The 10,142-nt window shown below is 34.3% G+C and overlaps 1 pseudogene; it reads right to left on the reverse strand.

The window, feature by feature from the left end:
- Nucleotides 1-8,772, reverse strand: part of LOC138856764 (tachykinin-like peptides receptor 99D) — a 213,316-nt pseudogene extending 204,544 nt beyond the window's left edge.
- Nucleotides 8,773-10,142: the final 1,370 nt, after the last annotated feature.

Below are 10,142 nucleotides of genomic sequence, written 5' to 3' on the forward strand. Positions count from 1 at the left end.
CATCCCTGCCGATGCTTATTACAAGTATATTTAAAATTGGGTAAAGCTTTGGCATAATAAATGAGATATGTACCATATGTACAAGCGTAGAAACTGTTTTATTTATAACAACTTACAATAAAATTATTAGGTAAGCAGAAAGCGTGCAAAAGTTCGCTGAAAAGTTCATAACAATTTTTTCTCACTTAAGAACACATTTAACCTTCAGCAGAACATATTTTTTTTCAGGTTCATTCAAATTGTTTGTGTGATTTTAAAGTACTTATGTAGCTAAATAAAATCCACACAAAAACTCACTACAGGTTAAACGTAAATTCAATGTTTATTTCTGGCATATAAGGCCATGTACGTCCCTGTTCAAAGCCTCTCCCTTTTTGTATACACCGCTCTACATGGTAAAAACTGGCGCACCTAAATACCGGGTTTTCCAATAGGGATGATATGCTTTCTAAGTGTCGTTTTGGCCAATTAATATGTTAATGTGTCGTATTTTGTAGTTTTTTTCATTGTTTTCAGTAATGTTTACAATTGCATCAAGAAAAGAAATAGGCAAGAGCAACGTTTACAAATTATGTTTGTTATGTAACGTTTACAATTCTAATATGAAAATAAGAGTTATCCAATTGTAACTCCTCTTGTGCTTTTATCATTTTATGGTCGTAATAATCGTCCCATTGGGTTCGCTATTCGTCGAATTGTTGAAAATTTCGAGCGTACATTTTCTTTACATTATATTCAAGTGCGAATAAGACAAATATCCGCTTGAAGTAATAAATATTGCTGCCGTTCAGGCAAGTATTGCTGAAGATCGCAATTTGTAGATTCCAAGACGTTCTCAAGAATTGGGACTGCCTCAAAGCACATCCATATAAATATTGTCAAAATTGGGTTGAATCCGTCAGTTCCTTTAGCCCCCATATATCTTATAGAAATGTTATCGAAGCAAGAAATATATGCAAGCTATCTTAATAAAATTAATACCTTAATGAAACTCAGAAAGCATCTGTTTCTGTTGATAATATACTACTCTCTTCTCCCATCTCCGAGTATATCGGTCAATATGTTAGACATCTTAACCAAATTAACTGAACGAATTATATCGGATATACTTTAGTTTATTGCCGAAAATATATGAGATTATATTGTATTATTGTATAATACATACAATAATTTTCGTTATTCAAAAAAAACCTTAATATATTATATTAATGGTTTAGCGTTGAACATGAATGGAGTTGGTCTACCATAGACATTGTTCTTAGTCTTACATCCTTAATATTATCAATTCCGATCTTCTGGTTGACGTTTTCCACAGGTATTTCCCCGACATTCATCCTTAGCGTATTGTGTGCCAGGGCGGAGGAGTATTGAGTGCATTCTAGGAAAAGTTGTATATATCATTGTTATACTGATATGAAGTAAGTAAATTGTCCACCTTTCTGTTCATTCATTTCTGTCATTTTGATGGTAGGTTTATAATGTCATTCTCATAGAAACACTGGTTTTTATACGTATTTGTCAACAAACTGGAACAGTCGATTTTCACAAGCTTCTCTTGGAGCGAATTTTCCACCAGCAAAATCAATCGCCATAAACAGCACCAGGTTGTAATAACTTGGTGCCAGGTCCTAATTATAAGGTGGAAGCATAAGAACCTCACGACCTAACTTCCGGTGCTTCTGGTGAGTCGCTATCGTTGTGTGTGGCTTGACGTTGTCCTGATGGAAAATAATTCCTTTCTTATTGGCCAAAGGTGGCCAAATTTTGATACTTCATATGGTCCAATTGTCGACAGTAATGGCCCGGATTAAGAGTTTGGTCGTATGGGAGCAGCTCATAGTAAATTAATCCATGCCTATCTAACCAAACGCATAGCAAAATTTTTATGACCGTCAGTCCGGACACCCTTTGCACCGCATCATTGCTTCAAAACTGGATCAATTTTGTTGCGATTCGGTAGCGATTCCCAGATTCGGTCCACGGTATTTTTTGCGTTCACTCGTGTGGTTATAGCTGTTATTTAGCTTCATTTTGTTTAGATGCTTTCACATGGTATTTTTTGCAAAGTCAGAATCCAATATTTAACCGATATTTTTGACAAATGGCCTTCCAGAGCGTGGTGCATCTTTGTCATCAAAATTGTCGGGACTGAATCACCGAAATCAAAAATTACCCGTGATTAGCTATTACAGTATCAAGAACAACAATACTATTGACATTTTCAACCGAATTCTCTTTGCTGCTGTCCACCTTTGACGCATGCTCAAACAATACTCTTTCAATCGATAATCTAAGCTTTTTTTAGTGCGAAATTTTATAAATCTTATCTTTCTAACGTCTTATATGCACGTTAACCGGTCTCACTAATAAATATTATATATAGACTTAAACTCTACATATCCCTACAGGAAAAAGTCTAATGCTTCAAACAGTCACCGCCATTTCTCCTTTCCGTACTTACCGCCCGTATCATCTAATATTGTCAAAAGTTATGCTTGTAGTTGCAACGCAGAAATTAGTTTTTCTCTTTTGTTTTAATTTCACCAATGTTGCCATTGTTCTATTTGTATACACGATTTTTCACACATTTAGTTTTAATTTTTCATAATGTAAAAGCTCAAAACCAAAATCCTACTATTAAAAATAGTCTACCAATTCATAAATTAAAGTATTCGACTGTGATTTTGAATTATTTTAAGAATATTTCAAATATATTCGAGTTTATTTTTTAATTACTACAAAATTTCGAGACTGGCAACCCTGCGTTACAAGAGATTGCTCTCTCACTCTAAGCTCACTCGTTTCTACGGAAAAAATCCAATTTTTGCGGATATCCTACCGTACGGTCTGTAGAAGCACACGGTAGAGGCAGAGAACGTATATGAATACATTCATATACGTTCTCTGGTAGAGGCGGTTGGGAGTGTTCATTTATTTTGCGCCCTCATAAGATAGGTTGTATCAGCTGATTTGGTCCACGGTTTTGTGTCGGTAACTGTTTGAAGCATATCGGTGTGATATCACATGAACTTGGTGGTCAATCGACCGGCCCAAAACGTGAAATTATCTGCTCACTGAAGTGTTCTGTCAATAAATCCATTGATTGATGCGATGTGAAGGAAGTGGTGCTGTCTAGTTAAAACCAAATGTAGTCAAGATCAATTTCAGACATCAAAAAGTCGGTTACCATTGTGCGATAATGGTCACCATTAAGGGTTACGTTCTCACTGGCATGATTTTGAAGAAATAAGGACTGATCACCGGCCCACAAACCACATCACACGGTTTTTTTTTTAAATCGCAGCTTTTGAATATCTTCAGGTTGCTCTTCGTTCCATTTGCGGCAATTTTACTTGTTTACATACCCATTGAACCAAAAATGGACCTCATCTCTGAACAAAATTTGTCTCGAAAACGTCGGATCTTTTTGGAACTTTTCAAGAGCCCATAAAGTAAAGCGATGTCGCTTGGGAAGGTCGAGCGGCTTCAGTTTTTGCACAAGCTGTATTTTGTACGCTTTCAATTTAAGATCTCGACGTAAAATGCACCAGGTTGTTCCATGCGTCAGTTTGGGTTGTTGCGAACGGCGCCGAATCGACTCGCCACGGTCTTCGTGTACACTTTCTGCTACGGCCGTTATATTTTCTTCACTGCGTACTGGACGTGGTCTATTTTGTCGAATATCATCCAATAATGAATGCTGGGAGTCAAGATGAGTGATGGTGTTACGAATAGTATGCTCAGTAGGCCGATTATGTTGACCATAAGTTAAGTAAAGCGCGCGAAAACATTCTTTACAGAACGTGAATTTTCGTATTAAATTTGAACGATTTGCTAACGTTGTTTAGGCGTAAGTTTTTCAGTGACACTTCTTCATACACTGTGAAAATAGGTAAATCAGAATATAACCACGCCCACCCCCTATATAACAGTTATGTTGAAAACTACTAAAATAGCGATAACTCCATGAATAAATACACCATGCAAGTTGTAGTATTGAAAATCCTTTGGAATGTTTTTGTGATGGCCACGATTGGCACCCTTGTGCTAAATTTTGGTCAATGTATTACTCTTAGCCACCATATATGTTACCTAATATAAATAGTTTCAAACATTCGGTTGACTTCTATCGGTCAATATGCAAGAAGATATAATATTTTTCTTATAACTTCTCATAAAATTATACTTATAATCGTTCAATGGAAGGTGGAAAGTGTTTAGTACTCCGTAACCCAGGCAAATTAGTGCCTTTTAATTATCAGCATCTAAAACTGTAATTTATTTAAAATTTAGCAGTGATTATTCCCACAATTTTCCGATCTTATACTCGTATCTATCAAGAGTTGCTGTTCATGAGCACGGGGGCAGCAGGTCCTCAGTCGACTCAGTAGATTGCTGCTTACAAATGTAAACAAAAGCGAATACATATGAATCTACTAAAGACAGTTCCACTATTTCCACAGTTTACCATTACTCTTTGCAGCTCAATTGTAACGGCTTGGTATGCCGTTATGGCTAACCTCAATAAGGACATAACTTAAAATTAATCAACAAGTGAGATTATTGCAGACTCTCTTAAAATTTATGAAGCACAAGCTTAATCAGACGTTTTTACTTAATTACACATAGCTACGTTTGTGTAAAGCTGAAAGTTGTTATTTGTTTTTTTTTTAATTAAGGCTTATATGCGCGGCAGTTGTAAGCGAGCCAAAATTTTGCAATTAAGCCTAGCAAGGCGTGTTTAATGTGTGGCTAAGGGAAACAAGGCCAGCCACTTCCTCTTCAACACATGTCACAATCAAGTCTGAGCACTTGAGCGTAGTGCACGTGTGCTAATTTTATCATGTCGTAGCAGTGACATATGCATAAGTTCCTTCATGTACCTTGCGAGTGGTGTTACAAAAAGAAATGTGTTTGCATTTCACTTCACTTCTGCACTATTTGCCTCACCCAGCGCTTTACACACCTGTAGTTATTTCCGCTAGCTTTTACTACTATTTTAAATGCGGATGGACTTTAAATTTACGTTCTTAGTCATTTGTAATTTACTTCAGGCTGGATTGAGTTTAAAATTTGCACTGTTTCGTCATTGACAATTCTTTACTTCCATTGAAGATTGAATTGGCGACAGAAGTAGCATGAATGGCAAAACCAGCTATAAAAAAAAATGTTTTTGAATAATTTAGACTCACTACTAATTTCTCGAAGCTGTAAGAAACTATTCACAGCTTGCTGCCATTGCTCCATTCTTATTAGATATTTTTGAAAATGTTCTTTCTCTTTTACACCACTGCATCATGTACCTTTGGCTGTTCAGGAATGTGGTTCTGTTATTGCCTTACGTTTAAAAAGATATTGAGCAGTGTGCAGGGGAACATGGAAATATGATGCTGATTATTATTTTAATTCAAATGAATGAACACATCGAAACTCTATATAAAGAATAAAGTGTTTGTAACTTCTCGTTAAATTGCACCTATACACAGTAATCGGTCAGCGGCCAAAAATAATTCCACTGCCTATATCAAAGTGGAAATTTAATATTTTATTTATATAATTATAATAAGTAAAAAAAGTATATTACCATTAATCAAAATCTTCAGACTCCCTTAGTGTGAATCGAAATTACATGCCATGAAGGATGAAGATAATATAAGGAATATTTGGTAGAAACAAAAGAATAACACAGAGAGGGGCAATAGGTTTCAGCTGAATTAAATAATATAGACTAATTAAACATTAAATAATATTAAAAACAAGAAAAAAAGCTAGAATTACCCTTCACAAACACAAAATATTCTTTACAAGAACTTTGATCGGTAAGTTTGTATGGCGGTTTGTAAAGGGTGTTTTATTTAGAGGTATAGAACTTTAAATTACAATAAAACAACGATGGATTATTCGATTGACATGCATTTTATTTATCCAAAAGATTATATTGTGGCATTACATTTTAAATATGATTTCTGGCATATGACAGTCACGGCTGGCTCGGATGTAATCCAATCTGGACGTCCAATTTTCGATGACTTTTTTCAAGATTTGTGGCCGTATATCGGCAATAACACGGCGAATGTTGTCTTCCAAATGGTTAAGCGTTTATGGCATAGACCAATGACTTTATCTAACCCCTCAGAAAGTAGTCTAGCGGTGTTAAATCACAAGATTTCGGAGGCCAATTCGCAGGTCCAAAACGTGAAGTTCGGCGGTCATCAAACGTGTCTTTCAATAAATCGATTGTGGTCAATTCAGAAATGAAAAAATCTGGTCGTCATCGTTTTTGAAGAAGTACGAACCAATGATTCCACCAGCCCATAAAGCGCACCAAACAGTCAGGTTTTCTGGATGTAACTTTGTTTCGACATACACTTGATAATCTTCACTCCAAACCATTATTTTCGAAATAAAATTGCACTATTTGAATGAAATGAAAAAACTTTCCATACAAGCATTTTATTCCGATCGTACAGTTTGTATGGCAGCTACATACATAGTTGTCCGATATTGGCCCTTCCAACAGATGAGTAGCTTTTTGGTGAGAAAAAGGCGGGTGTAAAATCCTTAAAACTGAGGGAATAGTTCGTTCATATACAGACAGACGGAGGGATGGACAGATATGGCTTAATCGACTCAGCTCGTCACACTGATCATTAGCATTTATACTTAATAGAGTCTCTCACGTGGTGTTACAAACATCGTAGCAAACTTATTATATCCTGTTCAGGGTATAAAAATGTTTCATTTGAGGGCAAGAAAGCTCCTCAAATCAACAAATAAAGAAAAATACAACACTCGAAAGGGTACTGGTAAAACAATGGTTAAACATGTTTTTACATAAAAATTACTTAGCTGCATATATACTTTTATGTTCAATATTCATTATAATTTAACTCAAAAACATAATTTAACTCTTAAACACAATTTAAGATTAAAATAGAATTTTTTAAAAATACCTAATTTAAGACTCCATTCACAGTACAGTCCGCTTAGTTTGTTGTCTTATTTCTCTCTTTATTCGTAGAACGTACGACTGGGATAGACCAAAAAATTAGTTACATTTTGTCTGATTGTTCTTTTCAGAAATAGTTTTGATACTTACAGTGACAAATTTCGGCAATTTTTAATTTTATTTTTGGCCTATGAAATCAACCACAGTGCTATGCCCCGAAAGTAGGAAAGGGGTGTGACAAAATATTGTTTTTATGAACGATTTTATCAGTGTTTCCTCTTTTACGAAATTTGTATCGCACTTGTTGATGTTTATTGAAAAGTGCGAGGAAAAAATATTTGGTCCTTTGTCGATACGTTTAAGCTCCACGATGAAACTGAAGAGCTGGTGTTAGTTTTTTTTTTTAGCTTAATTGGTGACTTAAGTCATTTGCAGTAACTACTTTTGATATAGGTTGCAATGGTTCCTCTTATGTACAACAGATGTAAGATCTCAGTGTGCTGTGTTTCAACAAGATCAGTATCTAACACTTACTTGATATTGTTTGATACAAGATATGAGAGATCGACCTTGAAAGGGTCTTGAACATGCCCCAAATTTCAATTAAGAAAGACGTGGCTTTTGGAATACAGAGGCTTCGTATTTTTAGGTAATCTAAATATTATGAAACATTTTGTGTTTCCTGTGTGTACCATATAAAGTTTCTTCGAAAAATCTCCACCCTGCACTCTTAGTAGCATATCTGTGTTATAAAAACTTCTAATTTATTAACATTCGTGTCAGAATAATAAAAATTTTAGTTACAATCTTATCATAATAAGTAATCTAAATTCATCAATTCTTATTTCATCCGCAATTTTAAAAACTAAAAGAATTATTATCCCATTTTTTCGTATTTTGTACTTATACCACCGTTAATTATACTGAAAATATGTATACTACAGTTATTTGTCTAATAGAGTAGCAGTGATTGATTGGATCAATGGCCGATAGTTGGGAATGATTATCTTGTAGGTCGTCCGCTAAGCCGCCGAAAACAACCCGGGTATTTTCGCTAGCAATGATGACAGCCGACCCGTCTACACCACTCCCGCGACCACTGCTTTCGAATACATTAAAAGTGTCAACCTTGTAGGACTGTATGCTCCCAAAGCCGCTCAAGTAGAAATTTCAGTGTGTATCAATATATGCGAATCACTGCTTTTTCTTTCTGCTTATTAAATGTGTGAGTTCTTGTGGTAAATTTCGCTTCCATTTATTATTGGATATTTATATTCTTTGGGTGCTTTTTGATTTTTAAGTTTTGAGCTGAAAACATAATATGAAAAGTTTGCAAAGTTTAGCATGCGACACGAATAATACATATATACCATATGTATATACGAGTATACTTCCAATTTATATACAAATATCTAAGTATTTTTGGTTACAAAGTTGTGAAAGTAGCAACTTTGTAATTTCTATGCTTTTCTAGCATTCATTTGTTCACTTCTCAGCCAATTAGTTTACTTGCATTTTTCCATATACGTGCGCTTTTACATAATATTACTATATCTCTCGGATCTTCGCCTCTTTTGCACTTAATAAAACTTCCAATTGAAATAAAATTTAGACTTGGCTTTTCTAAAGTATGGGATAACTTTTATATTTAACATATTTGTAATTTCTGGTTAACTTTATACAGTGTACGTCGGTCAATATGTGAGTTATTTTATTAAAAGGCATGATATTTTAAATAAATTAAATGAACATGTTTCCTTAAGAATACTTTGGTTAGACGTGAATATGATTGAGTTTGGTCAAGATCTTGATGTAAACCCCATGTCCTCAATATACTGATTTCAGATTAACTGGTTGATGTTTTCCTTATATAACCCACATATTTAATTTTGCTACTTTGGATTAAGTTTATTTCACATATCTCTCATTTTTGTTAAATTTGTTGATTTTAAGGTAAATATTTCGGATAGGAAGTAAAATATAGTATGGAAACTTATAGACCATAATATTAGTTACTACGATACTAAATATAACTGTAATCCATCCACATTTTCGTCGAATAATGTTGAATTGATTTGAAAGAATTTTAAATGTTGATGTTATTCACGATCCACTTAAGTAAATAAGTAATATATTGTTAAACAAATTGATTTGTTACATTGTGTTTCTAGCTTTGGATGTTAAAACAGTACTCAGACACCTGACACTGACTTTTAAAATATGACAGTACATCATTTAGCCACAAGGTCTTTGTTGTTTTTCGAAAATAATGTTGCCATATGTTACTATATATAGCATATATTCTGTAATCATTTATTCGCAAATATTCTACTACCGCGAAATTCGAAGCAATTTTTAGATACTGACATAAAGTACGACTCCAAATTAAGATATTATAGAGAATCTTGGAACGTTACTTTTGCTGATTTGTATACATAGACATTCGTGCGTGCAATATAATGGAAATAAAAATATGAATTTGTAAACAAAAGGTTTAGCTGCTTTGGGTCTAAATTGTGTGTAAATCTACTAATACAAATCTTAAGTGAACACACTATAAATTGCAAAGTGTCATTTGTCATAAGAAGAGAAGAATTTGTGTAAAAATATATATTAACAGTGGTATGTGAACTACATAATGCATTGAGTAAATCCTAATTTAAAATATAGATATACGACAACATATAAACAATTTATAATTTGCCTTTAATTAATGGTAATAATGGGGAACCAAATAAGCTGAGAAACACTGTCAAACTACAAGAGAGAGTTTTGTCAAAAGTCTAGAAACAGAGGTTCTAATTTACTAACAGAACCAACGATATCTGTGTTTGTTGATAAAATTTTTATACCCTGAACAGGGTATAATAAGTTTGCCACGAAGTTTGTAACACCCAGAAGGAAACGTCGAAGACCCTATAAAATATATATATAAATGATCAGCATGATGAGCTGAGTTGACTGAGTTTCACCTGCCCTTTTCTCCCCAAGAAGCTGCTCATTTGTCGGAACGGCCGATATCGGACCACTATAGCATATATCTGCGATACAAACTGAACAATCGGAAGCAAGTCCTTGTATGGGAAACCTTTCTATTTGACGTAATATCTTCAAAAAATTTGGCATGAGTTATTTTCTAAGGCAAGAATATAATCTCCGAAAAAATTGTTTTGATCGGATCGCTATGTCATAC

The sequence above is a fragment of the Bactrocera oleae genome, chromosome 2, assembly GCF_042242935.1.
Source record: "Bactrocera oleae isolate idBacOlea1 chromosome 2, idBacOlea1, whole genome shotgun sequence".
NCBI lineage: Eukaryota > Metazoa > Arthropoda > Insecta > Diptera > Tephritidae > Bactrocera > Bactrocera oleae.